The sequence below is a fragment of the Streptopelia decaocto genome (assembly GCF_964273445.1).
Source record: "Streptopelia decaocto genome assembly, chromosome: Z".
NCBI classification, from domain to species: domain Eukaryota; kingdom Metazoa; phylum Chordata; class Aves; order Columbiformes; family Columbidae; genus Streptopelia; species Streptopelia decaocto.
In genome coordinates this window covers 64,386,081-64,400,337 of record NC_138657.1, presented here as the reverse complement: position 1 = coordinate 64,400,337, position 14,257 = coordinate 64,386,081, and the positions used below count along the sequence as shown (strand labels likewise).

The 14,257-nt window shown below is 42.2% G+C and overlaps 1 protein-coding gene across 7 annotated transcripts in view; it reads right to left on the bottom strand.

The window, feature by feature from the left end:
* The window catches only part of MAST4 (microtubule associated serine/threonine kinase family member 4), a gene marked incomplete at its 5' end in the record, with an annotated part of 207,278 nt that overhangs the window by 180,067 nt on the left and 12,954 nt on the right, over positions 1 to 14,257 (bottom strand). Inside the window, one exon of one of the 7 annotated variants that reach the window (XM_082074584.1) lies at positions 2,298 to 2,318. The exons of the other annotated variants lie outside the window; for them this stretch is intronic. Of the gene's footprint in view, positions 1 to 2,297; positions 2,319 to 14,257 lie in introns of those variants that run through there. 7 annotated transcript variants of the gene reach the window in all.

Sequence of the window (14,257 nt, the reverse complement as noted above, 5' to 3'; positions counted from 1 at the left end):
CCTACTCAAGAACTTCCTGGTGAAGGGCAGCTGTCGAGCTGCCAAGGCCTATTGTAGATCCTACTTTCCATCAGCTGGATCAGCCCAAGTGTGGTCTGATAATGCGTGAACATGACATTTCCCAGATTTGAGATCTAGAGAAGTATGAAGCAAAAGCACGTAATTCAAACCCCTGAATTCAACCTAGGCACAAAAGAAGGGAAAGCTATATAAGAAGTGTGAAACATGCAGAAATAATTACCCCAAATTAATCTCAATCTGACCAGGAAAGTACAGTCCTCTCAGCTATAGCAGCTGATTCCAAGAACACAGCAAAGGTGGCAGGCAAGAAAAAAAAGGCATATATATCTAGGACATAAAGCATGGCAGCTGTTCTTCACCAAGAACTGTGTACAAAAGAGGAGAAAGGGAAGGGGTGGCTGTCAGCACAGATGGGTGCAGGAGCCTGTCAGAATTAGTTTTATTGGATTGTCATGTGGAAATACTACCCATCTAACAGAAGGTTCTCAAAGAACAGGACTCAGAAGACTACTGTTCCAAGATTTCATCATTCCCTTGCATGGACAGCAAGGAATGAGATCACGTGGGTGATCTGCAGGGTGGTCCATACCCCTGGGAGCTATGAGCTTGCAGTTTTTCTCTTCTGTCACACAGTATTGACAATGAAGCAGTGCTTCTTGTTTGCCTTCTTTCTCTTCTCTAACGACACATTTTAATCAAAACAGAACATTCAACCAGATCTGTGCTCCTTCTGTGTGCCAAAAAGTCTTTTTCCTGGCAGATGGTCATTCGGAAGCTGCTGACAATGGCTGGTGGAGGAGAGGTGGAGGATGATGTGGTCTGTGGTCTGCCTCTCTTCAGATGCCGGGCTGGTATCCAGCAGCACTGAGGTGCCAACAGACGTGCTCCCAAGGCATCAGGTTGTCATGTTCCCCCAGCAGCAAAAACTGACTAAAAGACAGTGGTTAAGGGCCCTGGAAACACTTCTGTCCTTCTGCCCCAAACAAAACAGAAGTGCAACTACTGCAAAGGTTGATTTGGGGTTTTGATAGCACACCTACCTTCAACGAGGTGCATCCAGGGGCACCGGAGCATGGTGCAAAACTGCTGGAAAACTGGATAAGAGGAGGGAGCAAAAGCTAGCACAGCTTATGTCCACAGAACTGCACTTGAGTATACATTTTTCTTTGGCTTTCCACATTGAGGGAATTACCTGGACTGACTCTAGTGTACATTAATGGACACAGAAAGTGGCTCATCAAGACAATGGACTCCTTAAGAGACAGTACAGACTCACTCAAAAAAGCTGGCAACAGTAAAGTCAACACAACTAACACTTAAAATGTCAACACACTTAGTAACAGAAAGAACCAGTCTAACAACATCAGAGTCATAATTTAGAATGCAAGATATGTCCACTTTTTTTTCTTTCTTAAAACCAGGGCTTTTCTTTCAAGACCAGGACTACTACCACTGATCTACTTCAACTTGTGTCTAAGTTTGTAAGTAAATATTGCAATTAGTTCTCCAGGTAATCTAAATATAAAGGAAAGCAGAGAACGTGATTTCATGGAGATAGTAGTAATGGATATACAATTTCATTGTTGCTGAACTCTCACAAAAAGTAGCAAAAAAGAAACACACTTGAACATCTACTGGTGCTTTAAAATATGCATTATAGTACATTTTATTAGCCTAGGGAATAAAAGTTCTATAATAATATCATCACACTCACTGAATATCTCAAACTGTTTCATGTACTGTTAACAAAAAACATGTCTCTAAAAAGATGGAACTATCTTACAAACTAACTGGTACTGCTATTTTATCTGCTAATACAATCTTTTGATGCCAAAGTCTTTTTTTTTTTTTACTCTGAAACTTCATATCACAGCTTGATAATAGACTTTGATTATTTTCCATATCCTTGGCATTTTTTATTCAATGAAAGCCCTTTAAGGATGAGGTAAATGAATGGCACACATACTTAAAAAAACAGACATAATGCAAAGTAATAAAACCAAAACAGAACACTCCATACAGTTTCTGTTTCACTTTGCAGATACATGGAAAAAAAATCTCACCCCACCTTTTTCAGGAAAGTACAACAGCTGCACTTGAATACAAATCTCTTCAGTGCTGAAGTTCGCTTCTAGAGACAGTGATTTTATCACTTGCAGATGAGTAAGAGTAACTAGATCTCCCACTAAGCACACTGAAGCGCTTCTCTTCAGTAACAAATATTTTGCTGACATGACATTCCATTTTAAAAAAGGTCCTTTGATTAAGGCACTCACTTTTGTAGCTGCTGGTTCCACTAGTCTCTGACGGTGTCGTGCTGAGCCGAAATGACTCTTCTGAGGCGCCCCTTCCTGACAGTGAACGGAGAAAGGGGAGGAAAAAGAAGAGAAAAAAGGGGGGAAATGGATTGTGGAGGGGATGGAATGGAGGATGTTGGAGAAGGGAGAGGGAGAGTATTTAACTAGACTGTATTTTCACTAACTTTGTAAAACCTCTATGAAATCAATTTCAATAATACCACTATACAAATATCAGAAAGAAAATGAAGCTTTTGCTGGAAGCAGCCTCATGAGGCTTTTATATATTTATTACTCATACACATTTAATGACACTGTCTACTATACACACACATATAGACACATATGTACACATGCCTACATCATTTTTGGATAAACACTTTCAAGTTGAAAAAACATTAATTTCACTCTTTCCAAGCATATACATTATCCTACATTTCTGTATCAACTTAAGAAGTTACATACACAAGAACACAAACCATCAGCCATCCCACCCAGCTGGATTCACACTCTAACCCAAAAACCAGCAACTCCCCTAATAAAATAGGACTTTTTGGGTTCACATTCTCCATCCAAAGCTTCAACAGACTACCAACCACCTTAAGTTTTAGAGTTAGGGTAACTAGCACAGATTAATACCTTTTCCTGAGGAAACTTGAGAAAAAAAAACAGGCTCACACATGTAAAGCATAAGCTTTTTCTCTCAGAAACGGAAATCTGAAAGAGGATTCGACTGAAAAAATAGAAGCACAATAGTCTTCATCACATGTGCACGACTATTTAGGACAATACCTCACTGCAAGCTGTCTTAAAACTACCTGGATTTGCTGGAGCTGCAAAAGGAGGACTGCCTCCTAGACTTCGAGCAATGGCTGTCTATTCTTGGTATTTCTTGTGGTTCCCTCTCACTGATTAAAACTGGCACTGAACAACCTCTAGAACAGGGACCAATCTGTCCCTAAATTTTTCCTACATGGATGGAACTGCTCACCTTTCAAGAAAAAGAAAAAGAAGGCAGGGGGGGAGGAAAAAAAAACAAACCACACACCCACACACATAGTAAACTGCTTAAGTACCACAAAAAATAAACTAGAAAGAAATACAAAATTTGAGCAAAAAATATGTATTTTGAGTAACGATACTGTACAACCTGAAATTTTACAAAGGGAAAACTTAGTGTTTGCATCTCCTTTTTCTACAATGAAAGGAAAGAATACTATAGATTTCTGTTTCTTTTGATGGTCTTCCTGCCCCTCAGGCTTTCAGTAGATCAGACTGTTGGAGTTTTGTTTCTCTTTCATATTCACACTTTCCCCTTCACTGAAATTATCTTGATACTCTTCAGACATCATAAAGGCATATTGAAGAAGTGCTGCTCTAATACATCTAAGAAATATTCTGAAACAAGGCAATTTCTGAAATTAGGATGAACAGCTTTTCCAGAAATTGATTCAATTTATTCCTTACTTCTTGGCAGCCTAAATACATATTTTCAATTAAACAGCCTTGCAATGCTTTAACCACCTGAAACAAAAGCACTTGCTCCATCTGCTTTAAAAATTAAGAAAATTTCGAAGTTAATTTTCTGTATGAATTCTATCAAATATGTCACCTGAATTTTCAGGAGATAATTCGTCACAAACGGGACTGAAGATTAAACAGCTATGCCATCATTTTTAGAAACTCTGGGGCAATCACAAAAATTAACATTATCATTAACTTCACAAACACTACTTTTATAAAAATAAACACCACTTACATTGAACTCTCCACTATTTTTCAAAATTCAGCCTAAACATAAGTCATTATCTGACCTTACCAAAATTAAGGCATTATAAAACATTAGTATCTTAACATGCAAAGAACAATAAGAAAATTCCTAGGAACTTCAATAATCTACTTCTTTACAGTCAGTAGCTTTGCTGGAATTTGGTGGTCTCATTCCTTTCCAGCAACAGGTAAAAGGCCCATCACTTAAAGTCTTTGTAAGGACAGGCAGTTGTTGGAAAAATCCATAGGATAAAATGAACTATGAAGAGAAGACTGCCTACAGGAGATACATTTTCCCATGTGAATAAACAGCTGTATCTAGCAAGGAAAAAAAAAAAAAAAAAAGGAACAAGAACACTGCAAGCCACTAAGTAAAAAAACAGCAAGAGCCAAGCAGTAAATCAAGTCAGAATGCCAGCTAGAACAGTTGCCAGTCAAGAAACACTTTGTTTTTTCTGCCAGTTGCTAGAAACTCATTCCTAGACACTCAATAAACCATTAGCTACAGTTCCTACCAAGGTACTAACAGAAATGCAAGCAGATACGAGAGCATTACTGGCTTTGCTGAGCAACAGCAAGGAAATTAAAATCAAGAAAAGAGGATAAGACAGACACTGACAGAGCATTATCTAGGTTTGACTGAATCATATCTGCACAGTCAGTCTCCAACCAGAATTATTACAGTGTCTTTGTCAATAACCATGAAGTATTCCTCCATCGTGCTTGCTGTGAATAACTTTGCCTCATGTGGCTGTCTTATAGCAACAGAACTGTGGCAATTAATCACGAGAATACCTCATCTTAGCCTGCTTATTGACACTTAAATGGCTTTCTGAAATTAACCTTACGGAACTACACTCAACCTGTGGAATGCCCCGAGGCAGTCCCTAGAGAAAGAACCATATGAAAAAAATATTTGTTAATTCCTCTTCTAGATATTTTTATTCTCCAGAAGTCACACAGAATGGCCACAGTTACACAAGCCAATTAAGCACACGCAAAACCATGCACACAGCTCTGCTGACTTCAACATATGGACCCAAATACTTCTCAACTCAGGCTTTTCACTGCTCTGAAAAGCCTTAAACAGGGAACACTTTCCTTTCTTCAATTCAAGAGACCATTTTTAAAAGCGAATTTCAGATGCACAGATCGAAATACAGAGTCTTTAGCATTTAAATCATTCATTAACAGCTTTTTGTAGAAAAATCTTTGAAAAAAATTACATTAATTTACATAGAGGTCTAAAAATTATGGTCAGTAGTGAACATCAAATATTCTGCTACTGAACTACTTGGTCACTTCTTCCAACATGCTCAGTCTACTAAATCTAATGAATAAAAATTAAACTGGCCTGTGAGCAAATATGCATGTTTACTTGCGTAGTATGTGGAATAAGAGATATCTTGAACACATTGTCTGTTTCTCAGATCACAGAAGACTATCAAATCATAGGATGCATCATTTAGATGTGCTATTTCTGCCAGTGTTACTTGCGGACAGTAGCACAGAAGAACTATTAAGACAGGAAAGAAGCATGGTTTAAGCAGATTGTTAAAAGGAGGGAGAACATACATAGTAATTAATATTAAAATATGTCACAGCAAAAACCAGAACACACCAGAAAAAAAACCCTCAAATTTGTGCATCAATGCCATAAAATCCTAAGAACTACTTATACTTTAACAGGTGACAACTAGATAAACAGGAACACTTCTACATACCACTGCTTCCATTACAATTCAATGAGAGCATTTTCCACTGACATACACACACAAACACGCACACTCAAAAGTCATGCAGGAAGAAGTCTTAAAACACTAAGTCATCTGAATAATTGTGCCAAACAGCCAAAACTGGAGTAGGTCTTGGGTTTGCCTGTAACTGCATTTTTAAGGTAGTTTTAAAATAGTGCTGTTTCTTGTCAAAGCACTTGAATTAATCTGAAAAGTTACTTCTCTGGCTTTATACTCTCCTCACCACTGTTTAAGTAAGTACAGAGGAAAGCAAAATTTGTAATTAATACCCAACATGAGCGCCATTATTGAAATCAGGAAGAAATTCAGACAAAAGGTATTTACTCAATGCTGTCTGCATCTCAAAAAGCACAACAGTTAAAAGATTTTTTCCATGCTATGAGATACTGGTTCCAAATCCTCTACCTGCTGAACATCCAAGGAGGCAGAAGACCATTTAGTTTCTTCCCCAAGATACTTTAAATATTCTGTCTCAGTCTCTCCACAGACATTTCAATTTGTACAGCCCCTCACTGCTGCAGCAAGTATGAACTGTACACTCTGCTATTTAAGGTATGCATCTGATAGGGACAAGATATGGGTCAAGAGCCTGCTCCAAATAACATGAGGCAGAGGATGAAAATTCATAAGACTGTTTCCTGTTCTTTCTTAGCCTCAGAACCAGTATACAATTCCTTCTAGGAGTCTTCTCTGGAAAAAAATCAGAATGTTTAACAAATGCAAGACAGACTTCCTCATACTTCTAAAAATACATCCACAGGGTTCTTTAACTGAAAATGCAATTCTACTCAACTTGGTAAATAGATCTTAAGACTCCACTTTTCAAAAAGTAGTTTTTACCCCTCCTTAACAAAAAGGTTTCCACTCTCAGCAGGAGATTATGCAGAGTCAGCTCTGTAACTCAAAAAGATCTGGTAGAAATAATCAAAGATTACAGCCACTTTGGGAAGATTACATCATATTCACCAAAGCAAAGATAGTAGTAGTAGCAGTGCAAACTAACCCTTATTAATAGAACCAGCATTAGAGAAAAAGTGTTAACTAACACCTATGCAAATGTTTACAATTGCAGAAGGCTTTTCTGATGACAGTAATGTCTTCTGATAATGCACCGCTGAACTACTGGTATACCTGACTAAAACTAGCAGTAAGTACCAGGGCTAAGCAACGCATTGTCACTTCTCCTCTTGGGAAATATTCTTAAAACCTTTAATAATTTCTTTTTTAATTTCTCAGTGACCTTCCCGTTATCATTTAACATAAACATTAATACAGTTGTTAAATGGATGCTTGAAGAAGATCTCCTTTATATCACAGCTTAGAACCTCAGTCAGGTCAACTTAATCTTGTCATTAGCTAGCAAGAGTGCTAATCTTCAGAGGCCCTACGTTCTCACTTATCAAGGTTATTAACCCGTGTAAAATCAGATCCTGTGTCAAACTGAGAAGCTGGGAAGTCTTCTCTGTTATTGGTAATTTTTCTTCTTCCCTGTCTCTCCTTCAGAATCCATTTCAGGAGCAGTTAAGAGCTGCAATAGACACAGTTGATACCTGAAAAAAATCCCAATACAGCACACATACCATTTCAAAAGCGTAACAGTATACCCAAATTGATGTGATTACTCCTAAGACAAACAAAAGGGTCTTCAAACTACTAAAATGCTTGTATGGACTATGCCTCTAATGACACCAGCCATATCAGTACACCAGTACAATGTTCTGAATCGGAATATATTAACTGTTCATTTTGTTAGAACAAAATAATCAAAGGGGCAGATTTCATGCAATACTGTCCTTTGGCAGGGTTAACATGAGTAGATACACGATACACTGTTGGATTGCAGAGAACACATAGTGGTTTTGATACTAACAGGTAGTAAAACTCAAGACAGCTACCAGATTCATTATCCCCTATGCAGACAACAAAGGACACTTCAGTTCTATTTTTAATCATAAATACAACCCGCTTGCTTTTGTGCCACTTGTTGCTTGGTACCAAAGACTTCACCTACTTGCCTGGACAAGGAACAAGTCTGGATGTGAGTCATGCCACAGCTACCCACCAAGAAGACTTCCAACAGTAACCAGATTCAGCAGCTCCTCTCTCCAGTTCTCCCACCAGTTCATTCCTGTCCTGAGGCCAGAGTTCACTACTTTTCTACCACATCTGTACAACTGTGTGTGGTTCTGTTCTGTAACCCCAACACTGAAACAATCCAGATTAAACATAACTCCTGTGGGAGAAGAGGGGTCATAGCCAGTCTAGTGTCAGTCTTTCCGATGAACTCAGAGCCAGACTGCTGTGAAATGGACCACTGAAGAGAACAGCTGCACAGGAAATTCCATATGCCACTCTTCTGCTAAAACTCTTCATAATGGAACTGCCAACAAAGCCTAGTAGGCAAATCCAAGTAGGGATGTAAGTTTATCATTTTATCTCAGTTTATCTCAGTGAGTGACGCGTAAGCGAGGAGCACAGTGGCAGTTACGGTAAGTTCTGCTGCAGAGCACGCATCAAGGAGAAAAGAGGGGCAGACCCCGCACCAGGCAAATACACAGAGCGGCAGAGGGACCACCCAGAAACCGGCTTATCTTGCAAGAGAGGCTGACGCAGTGGGGGCATTGCCAGTATATTTAAAGAGTCCCTAGGGAGTGCAGGTATCCAGGAACACAGGCGACCAGGCACGGCAAACATGGCCACCAAACGCTTGAGGCAGTTAGAACGGCAGTTTGAGTGGGGAGGACCCTGCCACTTCAAACAAAGGCTACAACCTGCTAGCAAGGAGCTCAGTACAGCAGGAGGCATGGTATCCACCTGAAGAAGAGCAGTACCTTCAGCATCCGTCACAGTCCCTCTGGCTGCAAGAACTGATGCAGCCACTCAAACTGAGCTCGGGAGGGAAGATGCAGCTGTCCAGGTCCTGGGCTGCAGAGTGTGCCCGAGTTTCTGCTTGCTTGGGGATTGATGGCAGCAGTGAACTCACCTGTGGGTGATGTGCCCAAGTGAAGCAGCTGCTCAGCGGGGTGACAGAGCTTTGGGAGGTGGTGTCCAGGCTGAGGAGCATCAAAGAGTCAGAAAAGGAGATGGACTGGTGGAGTCACTATCTACCATCCCTGGTGCACAAGCAGAAATCAACCATGGCACCAGATACAAAGGACTCCCTACCCTCTTGCTACCAGGTTGTAAGGGGCAACCCAGAAGATGGGGGAGAATGGAAACAGGTTACAGCTCAGGGTGGCAGGCAAACACACCCTGACCCTGCCCCACCTTCCCAGATGTCTGTATACAACCGGTATGAGGCCCTGGAATTGGATGGACAAGCACCTGATGCTGCTGATAAAGACCCTTCTGGGAATGAGGGGTCGTCTAAGCAACCCACACCCCACATGAAACCCAGCAAACACATTAAAACCTCACATGTAAAGAGAAAAAGAAAGGTAATTGTTATAGGCAACTCCCTTCTTAAGGGAGGGCCCGACATCCCGACCTGACCCAACGCACAGGGAAGTCTGCTGCCTCCCTGGGGCCAGGGTAAGAGATATGGCTCAACAAAACCCCAGGCTGGTAAGGTCCTCTGATTATCACTCACTAGTGGTTTTCAATGTTGGCAGGGAAGAGACAGGCAAAAGTAGTATTAAGGAAATCCAGTGGGATTTCAAAGCTTTGGGGTAGCTGGTCAATGGTTCAGGTGCTCAAGTGATTTTTTCCTCTACCCTTTCAGTAGCAGGCAGGAATACAGAATGGAACAGGCAGGCCCAAAAAAATCAACACATGGCTACATGACTGATGTTATCAATGGAACTCTGGGTTTTTCAACCATGGGAAAGTCAGTCCTTCAACAGGTCTCAACACCTGATGGAATGCATCTCTTACAGAAGGGGAAAAGGGTGTTTGCTCAGGGGCTAGCAAGGCTGACTGATAGGGCTTCACACTAGATTGGAAGGGGGCAGTAGCAAGCAGGTCAGTGATGAGCAGTGAGATGCCACACCAAAGCCTGAGAAGGTGCTTGGCAGCAAGATTCCTCTGACTACGCCACGAGGTGAAGGTTACAACCAAACACACTTGAAGTCCTCCTACAGTTGTGCGGAGTATGAGAAACAAGCAAGGTGAACTGGAAGCCTTGGCCCAGTTCCAGCAATATGATATAACTGGCATTAGCAAAACCCGGTGGGACGAGTCCTGTGACTGGTGCACCATGATGGACAGCTACAGGCCTTTCAGAAGGGATAGACAGGGCAGGAGGGGCGGGGGTGCCACTGTACATAGCAGAGGGGCTGAAGTGCATGGAGCTGGTGATGGCAAAGCTGAGAGCCTCTGGGTAAGGATTAAGGGTCAGACAAATAAGACGGATGTTGTCATGGGTGTCTACTACAGGCCACCCAGCCAGGATGATGACACTGAAGAGTTATTCTTCAAGGAACTAAGTGAAACCTCAAAATCATCTGCCCCTGTCCCTATGGGGGACTTCAACTTGCCAGATGTCAACTGGGAATATCACACAGCTGGCACCAACAGGTCCAGAAGATTCCTGAAGCATCTGGACAATAACTTCTTGGAGCAGGTACTAAGAGAACTGACCAGGAAAGGTGCCTTCCTAGATTTGATCCTCACTAACAGGGACGGTCTCATGGGAGAAGTGGCGACCGGTGGCTCCCTTGGCCACAATGATCATGAAGCAGTCAAGTTCAAAATCTCTGCTAATAGGAGGAAAACTGCCAGCAAGACCTTGACACTAGATATGAGGAGAGCAGATTTCAGGCTGCCCAGAGATTCCCTGGGAAGAAGCTTTTTAAGGTGTTGGGGTCCATCAGTGTTGGTAATCTACTAAGAGCACAGGACTAGGCAATTCCAAAATGCTGAAAATCCAGCAGGTGAGGCAAAAAGTCAGCTTGGTTGATCAGGGATCTTATTCTTGAAAGACAGCGAAAAAAGAAATTACATGGCCAGTGGAAGCAAGGTCAGGCAACATGGGAGGACTACAGAGATGGTGCTCACCATTGTAGGGAGGAAATTCATGCTGCCAAAGTTCAATTAAAATTGAAGCTGGCCAGTACTGTGAAGGACAATAAAAAAGGCTTTTAAAAATATATTAATGGAAAAAGGCATACTAGAAATATTGGCCCATTAATTGATGAGCATAGTCACCTTATTAACAGGGACACAGACAAAACTGAGACATTTAATGCTTTCTTCGTCTCAGTCGTCAACACTGATGATGGACTTGGGGGCCCCCATAACCCTGGGCAGGAAAACCATGGCTGTGAGATCTCCTAAGCAATCAGGAACTTGTATGGGATTTGCTACTCCAGCTACATTCCTACAGGTTGATAGGGCCTGATGTGATTCACCCAAGGGTGCTTAAAGTGCTGGCTGACATCACAGCGACACCCTTTCCTGTGATTTTTCAACACTCTTGGGAATCTGGAGAGGTCCCGGATGACTGAAAGCTGGCAAATGTTGTCCCAGTCTATGAGAAGGGCAGCAGGATGACCCCAGCAACAACAGGTCTGTCAGCCTCACTTCTGTGCCTGGCAAAAATACGGAGAAGATTGTTCTGGGAGTTATTGAAAAACATCTGAACGACAACACCGTCATTGGTTCCAGCCAGCACAGGTTCATAAATTTCTTTCTGTGACAAGGTTACCCACCTAGTTGACCAAGGGAAGCCTGTCAATGTGATCTGTTTGAATTTCAGTAAAGCCTTTGATACTGTCTGTCACAGTATCCTCCTGGACAAGATGTCCAGCACACAGATGGGTAAACACACAGTGCAGTGGGTGAGCAATTGGCTGATGGGACAGGCTCAAAGGGTTATAGTAAACAGAGTTATGTTGGGCTGTCAACCAGTCACTAGCAGGGTTCCGCAGGGATCCATCTTAGGGCCAGCACTCTTCAATGTCTTCATGTCACTCAGGACTTGAGGGATTACTTAGTGAGTTTGCTGATGATCCAAAATTGGGAGGAGCTGCTGACACTCTTGAGGGCAGAGAGGCCCTGCAGAGGGATCTGGACAAATCAGAGAACTGGGCAATCACCAACCGCATGAAGTTCAACAAGGGCAAGTGCCGGATTTTGCACCTGGGACACAGCAACTCTGGCTGTACATACAGTCTGGGGGATGAGAGGCTGGAGAGCAGCTCTCTGGAGAAGGATCTGTGGGCTCTGGTCAATGGCAAGTTGACCATGAGCCAACAGTGTGTCCTGGCAGCCAAGAGGGCAACTGTGTCCTGGGTGCATCCAGCACAGCATTGCCAGCCAGGCAGGGAGGTGATTGTCCCGCTCTGCTTTGCACTGGTGCAGCCTCACCTGGAGCACTGTGTGCAGGTCTGGGCACTGCAGGATAAAAAGGATACAAAGCTACTGGAGAGTGTCCAGAAGAGGGCTAGGAAGTTGGTGAAGGGTTTGGAGAGGAAGCCTTATGAGAAGCAATATAGAACATGTGAAGTATGCAGAGACATTAAGACTGTATGCATACAGGTTTTTCACTATATCATTATCTTATGCCCCTCAGTATTACATTCCAGCTGACAGGAAAAGAAAAAAAACCTTCTGCAAACACTGTCTGTATGTAGTCCACGAGACAGGGCTGTCTAATAACCCACAAACCACAGAAAAAGGCTAGGATCAGCATCAGTGTCTCAGAGGTAGAACTATCTTTCATTTAAAAAGGGAAAAAAATGTACACACTGAAAAGGCTATGCATTCATAGAAACTGCAGTTATTACCAACAAAGTACAGGTTGTGGATCCATGAGGCATTCAGAGGGTGAATGCCCTTTCCAGAAGAATAAGTCAACTGCAATTATCAGTTCACATAATAAAGCAACAGTCAGAGAACCAGACTTTGGAAAGGCCAACATGGTTCACATAAACAAGGACAGCTGAAGGAAAAACAGAAGTATCCTAAATAATTCCTATCTATGGCAAGGTGTTTTAAGTAGATGGCATGCAGAAAACTAGCCACAGAGAGTCAGAGACTTTCCCAGGTGAGTAGTCCCAGAAACAACCTAGTGGAAAACAGACATCTCTTGGGAATGGAGGGAGAGAAAAAAAAAAATTGTTAAAAGCCCACAGAGGTACAGGGCATCAGGTATTGCCCATGTTACACAGTTTATTTCTGAAGGCACAGAAGTATGAAAGCAGTTATGAGAAGAAAACATGGTTTTGGCTGTATAGGCTAGTAGCCAATTCAACAATGTACAAGCTTGATACTACAAGCAGTTTCCATACAACAGCAGTTACCGTCAACAGTACAGTTGTCCTCATGAAAACAGCAACATCAAGAGACAAGAAAGAACATCAAGTGACACAAGCATGCACCCTTACCCAAAGAGATTTCTACCTTGAGATGAAGCGGCCATTGCCCCTTTTTTTTTTTTTTTCTGTTTTTATTAGCTGCCATACCAATATCAGAAGGAACAGTGGCAGTAATTCCATACATGTTTATGTTATTCAGTGTCATACTGAAGAACAACTCCTCACACATCACCAAACCATGATCTTTAAGCATGCTTCCTCCTTGAAGACTAGCCCTGTGCTATCTCCTCAAGACACATCTGCACCCAACATTTAAGTCCCTGCCACATTCTTCAGTGTCCTACATTTCAGCTTGAGCATCTCACCATCTGCATCTAGCAAAAGCTGCAGCAAAGCTCATGGCCAAGGCCTGCCATTCACTGTTAAGACCACGTCTTGAACATTTTTACACATTGCAATCTACCTCTTGCTCTATAGTGTCTCATACTAGATGCAGCTCTTCCACTCAATTACCTAACCAAATATGCTCACAAGTGCAACGTCACAGCATCAGTAAGAGGTCCTTTCACTGTCCCTCTCCATGTCCTTAGTTTTTAAAAAAAACCCACCATACATGCACCCCTCAGAATGGAAACTGAGCTCTTGGATCAGTATATTTAGCTACTTCCTAGTAACAGTTATGATATCTACAAGAAGGGCTGGAAGAAGGATCTGGGGAACTTCAGGCACGTCCATGTGACCTCAGTGCCAAGAAAGATTACAGAGCAGGTCATCTTGAGTACCATCACACCGCACATACAGGACAACCAAGCAATCAGGCCCATTCAGTGTGGATTTATGAAGGGCAGGTCCTGCTTGACCAACCTGATCTTCTATGACAAAGTGACCCACTTATTGGATGAAGGAAAAGCTGTAGATGTTGTCTCTCTGGACTTCAGTAAAGCTTTTGTCACCGTATCCCACAGCATTCTCCTGGAGAAGCTGGCTGCTCATGGCCTGGATGGGCATTTTCTTCTCTGGGTAAAGAACTGGGTGGATGGCTAGGCCCAAAGAGGTGTGGGTAATGGAGACAAATCCAGTTAATGGCCTGTCATAAGTCTCCAGGGCTCAGTATTGGGGGCAATTGTATCTAAACTCTTTATCAATTATCTGGATG